Source organism: Rhincodon typus, chromosome 41, assembly GCF_021869965.1.
Source record: "Rhincodon typus isolate 14 chromosome 41, sRhiTyp1.1, whole genome shotgun sequence".
Taxonomy (NCBI): domain Eukaryota; kingdom Metazoa; phylum Chordata; class Chondrichthyes; order Orectolobiformes; family Rhincodontidae; genus Rhincodon; species Rhincodon typus.
In genome coordinates, this window is record NC_063372.1 from 6,779,851 (window position 1) to 6,785,166 (window position 5,316).

Below are 5,316 nucleotides of genomic sequence, written 5' to 3' on the forward strand. Positions count from 1 at the left end.
GCTGCTTCTATTGTTCCAACTTAGTTTAAAAAAAACAAACTCCAAGGCCTCAAAAGCTGTTCACTTCATTGCCTTTGAACAGAGCGCTCCTCACCTCTGTCTCAACCTTTCTTCATTTTATATAAAAAAGGACAAAATGCACCTCTTAAAGTCATTGTATTATCACACCAATCTTCGAAGCCTAGATCTACCTAGATCTTTTTACTTTTATGCCTTCCTCTAATACTCTGAAGAATTGTATGATAGAATGACATTTTCAGTTGCATTTTCTCTCTCCCATCAGCCAGAATATTAGTGCTCCCAGTCTCATTGTAGGGTGTCACAGTATCAATCACTGTCAGAGATAGTGATAATTCACCACCAGCCATTCAAGGCACCCTTCAGAAACGGGTGCACAACACTTGTGTGGCCCAATGGGCCATCAAATTTCTACAGTAAGACAATGCTGAGCAAGCAAGTTACTTCCCAGCTGTAAACAGGAAGTGGTAACGAAATAATTCATTCTTTTACTGCACAATTCTGAATTCTGATGTGTTTTATAGAGATGGAAAACTCATAACAGATGTGTTTAGTCGGACAATTCCTCGGCCAGACGGCGAGGCGTTCACTGTTTATGGTGGTACTAGTCAATACAGACAAAACGGTGGCTGGGGAGCAATTTTAAAAGGTCCAAAAAAATCACAGAAGATTTTAACTTATCTCAATGTTCCGAACTCCACAACCAGGGAGTTGCAATTTCTTTACAAAAAACTGCTAAATAAAGATAATAATGATTTTCAGACTGAATATTTGAAGGCTTCCTTAGCTTGTTTCATAACTGTGCTCTGTATTGTGTGTGTTCACTCCCATAAAGTACAGATGATGAAGCAACAGTCTGAATATTTTCAAAAACCTGAATAATAACTAGCTACAGGTTTTGAGTGCCAGTTCTACTACCATTGGAGCATTTCTGCACCTTTTGGCATCAGAAAAAAAAAAAAATCATAGAATCCCTACTGTGTGGTAACAGGCCCTTCGAGCTAGCAAGGCCACACCGATTCTCCGAAGGAGAGCACCCCAACCCCAACCCCAACCATTTCCCCCCTGACCCGTAACCCTCAGTTCCCATGGCTAACACACCTAATCTACACATCACTGAACACTATGGGCAATTTAGCATAGCTAATCCATCTAGCCTGCACATCTTTGGACTATTGGAGGAAACTGGAGCACCCGGAGGAAACCCACGCAGACATAGGGAGAATGTCTGTGTGAAGTTTGCACAGTCACCCAAGGGTGGAATCGAACCCAGGTCCCTGATGCTGTGAGGCAGCAGTGCTAACCACTGAGCAACTGTGCCACCCTCAGAGTCCGAGAGATCAGCATAGAAAAGGCCAAGAAAGTCCATCAAATCCACACCAGTCAAAGACAACCACCTTAACTATTCTAATCTCATTTTCCAGCACTTTGCCCCCAGGTGCACACTTGTGATCCCAAGGCAGACAAGGCTAAGTACTTCTTAAATGTTGTGAGGGGTTCTGTCTCTACCACCCTTACAAGTAGTGCGTTCTGGATTCCTACCACCCTCTGGGTGAAAATTGTTTTTCTTCACATTCCCTCTAAACCTCCTGCCCCTTACCTTTAAATCTATGTTCCTCGTCACTGATCCCTCCATCAAGGGGAAGTATTTCTTCTGGTCTGTCATACTTATGCCCCTAATAATTTTATACATCTCGATCGTGATTCCTCTCAATCTCCTCTGCTCTAAGGAAAACAATCCCAGTTTGTCCAATCTCTCTTCATAACAAACTCTCCAGCCCAAGCAACGTTCTGGGAAATTTCTTCTGCACCCTCTCCAGCACTATCACAACCTTCCTATAATGTGGATTCCAGAACTACACACAATATTCTAGCTGTGGACTAACCAAGTTTTGTTTTTTTTTTTTTTTTTTTGAAACAGTTCCAGCATCACCTCCCTCCTCTTAAAGTCTATGCCTTGACTAATAAAGGCAAGTATACTATATGCCTTATTAACCACTTTAGCTACCTGTCCCATTGGTGTTCATGCACACCAAGGTCCCTCTGATCCTTGGTGCATCCTAAGCTCCTGCCATTCATCATGTATTCCCTTTCCTTCTTTTGTCCTGCCCAAGCTCATCACCTCACATTTATCATATTGAATTTCATTTGCCTCTGACCAGCCTACCTTTATCTTCTTGTTGTTGAAGGCTATCTTCCTCACTATTTACCATCTCTCAAATTTTGTATCATCTGTGAACTTACTCATCAACCCTCCAACATTCAAGTCAAAATTATTTATATAGTCTACAAATAGCAAGAACCCCAACACTGACCGCCCGTGGGACCCCACTGAACACAGACTTCCAGTCAGAAAAGCACCCCTCAACCATCACCCTCTGCCTTCTGCCACCCAGCCAACTGTGGATCCAATTTGCCAAATTTTCCTTAGATCGCATGGGCACTTACTTTTGCTATCAGTCTTCCATATGGGACCTTATCAAAAAACTTGCCAAAGTCCTAGTAAACTACATCAAAAGCACTGCTCTCATCTACACGCCTGGATTCAGGGTGAATTTGCCAATTGGATACATAATTGGGCTTTACGGCAGGAGACAGAGTAATGGTGGAGGGTTGCTTTTCGGACTGGAAGCCTGTGACCAGCGGTGTTCCATAGGGATTGATTCTGGGTCCTCTTTTGTTTGTCATTTATATAAATGATTTGGATGAGAATATAGAAGGCATGGTTAGTAAGTTTGTGGATGACACCAAAATTGATGGCGTTGTAGGCAGTGAAGAAGGTTTTCTAAGATTACAAAGAGATCTTGATCAAATGGATCACTGGGCTGAAAAATGGCAGATGGAGTTCAGTCTGGATAAATGTGAAGTATTGCATTTTGGTACAACAAACAGGGATAGAGCTTATACAATTAATGGTAGGGCCTTGGGTAGTGTTGCAGGACAGAAGGACCTAGGGATGCAGGTACATAATTCTTTGATCACATATAGACAAGATGGTTAAACAGGTATTTGGCATGCTTGCCTTCATTGCTCAGTCCTTTGAGTACAGGAGTTGGGACATTATGTTGAGGTTGTGCAGGACATTGGTGAGGCCTCTTCTGGAATACTGTGCCCAGTTCTGGTCGCACAGTTATAGGAAGGATATTATCAAGCTGGAGAGGGGTCAGAAGAGATTTACCAGGATGTTGCTGGGTATGGAAGGTTTGAGTTATAAAGAAAGGCTGGATAGACTGGGACTATTTTCCCTGGAGTGTGGGAGGTTGAGAGGTGACCTGATAGAAGTTTATAAAATAACAAGAGGTATAGGTAGAATTAATGGTAGTTGTCTTTTCCCTAGGATGGGGGGATTTCAAGACGAGGGGAAACATTTTTAAGATGAGAGGAATCAAGAAAGGGCTTCCTTTTTCTTCACCCGGTGTGTCAGCTCTCGCCTCAGAGTCAGGAGGTTATGGGCTTAAGCATGACAATCAGGCAGGCACTCTAGTACCATCCTGATGGAAGCATTGCACTGTTGGAGGTGTCATCTTTAGGGATGAGACATTAAACTGATGCCTTGTATGCCCTCTTGGGCACATCTAAAAGATACATGGCACCATTTTGAAGAAAAGCAAGTAAATGCTCCCCAGTGTCCTGACCAATATTCGTCCCATAACCAACAAAAATATCTCATCATTATCATATTGGTGTTTCTGGGAGTTTGCTATATGCAAGTTGGGTGCCATATTTCATCATTATAACAACTTCATTTAAAACCCACTCTCAAAACCTAAAACTATATTTTTGAGCGTGAAGGACAAACACACATCTAGATTAATAAGCAATGAAACAAGTGTGACCATAAGTGGATCAAAAAGTATGGAAAAATACAGGTCATATGAATGGGAATGTTCAAAAGAGCCCTGATATGAATGTAAGAAGTCAGAAACATGTTTAAAGGTTGGTCAAATAGGGAAAATAGAAATGTGCAATGCTGTAGGTACGAACGAAACCCAAAAACGTTTCCAATATGAATGTAGTTCGAAAAAGACTCCTAATGGATGTAAAAAGGGTCAAAACCAAGGATAAACAGTAAATGATGAACTTATTAGTTAGATACTTCTGCTAAGTATTCATTAAGGGGTAAAGCATCACGCACACTTGAAGAAAAGGTAGGATTGACATTGGCATAAAATGCTTAATGGACTAAAAGGCTCAAAACAAATAAATTGTGAAGGATAGAAGGGATGTCTCACTAACTCACTGACACAGACACAGGGTGAGACTTGCAAAGTACTGACATATTGTTTTGAAGATGTTAAAGAAACTGGAGGAGGTTTACTAGTTGCAAGGACGCGAGTATAGTACGCATTTTCAAAGAGATGAGAATGGACCCATGCAGTGATAGCTTTCCATCAATACTGAATGAAGAACTACAGCTGTTTATTGGAAGCATACTTGAGAATTGCTTCTGTATCAGATTATCAAGCAACAGCCAACATGGATTCAAAAAGTAATGATCTCTGACCAACATAGACTTGTGACATGCCAAATGGACAATGGAGAGCCATAGGTTATGGTGTACCATATGGAGAGACAGTGGGTTAGTGGCAATGTCACTAGCAATCCAGAACTACAGGCTACTGTTCTTGGGACATGACTTTGAATCCGACAACGATGAACTGAGTTGAATAAAAATCTGGAATTAAAAGATAACCATGTAACCACTGTCAATCATTGTAAAAATGCACCAGGTTCACTATTGTCCTATGGGGAAGGAAATCTGCCATCCTTACCTGGGCTGGCCTACATATGTTTCTAGACCTACAGCAATGTGGTTGATGCTTAACTGCACTCTGGGCAGTTAGAGATGGGCAATAAATGATGGTCTCGCCAGTGATGCCAAACTTTTGCGAACAAATAAAGTACCTGGGCTTCCTAAAAGTAATTTGATAAAGTTTTTGACAAAAGACTTCAGCTTCAAGTAGTGGGCATTCCTGGAAAAGGCTAGGAATGGACAAGGAGATTAGCCGAATGGTAGGAAGCAGCAAGTATTTAATGGAGTGAGATATTAGGATTGTTCGGTAGACTGTTCTGTACTTCCCATTCTGTGCTTGTTCTAATTTACATTAATAACATAAATTCAGAAAATCAATGCAGATTATTTGACAGTCACAGGTGATACCAAAATATTCACATGCAGGGAAGAAACAATCGGGGACCTCCTAAATTCTTTAGATAAAATATATCAGGGGAACAGGATGAAATTGAACATGGACAAGTACAAACTATTTAGGAAGTAAACAAAATGCAATATCTATA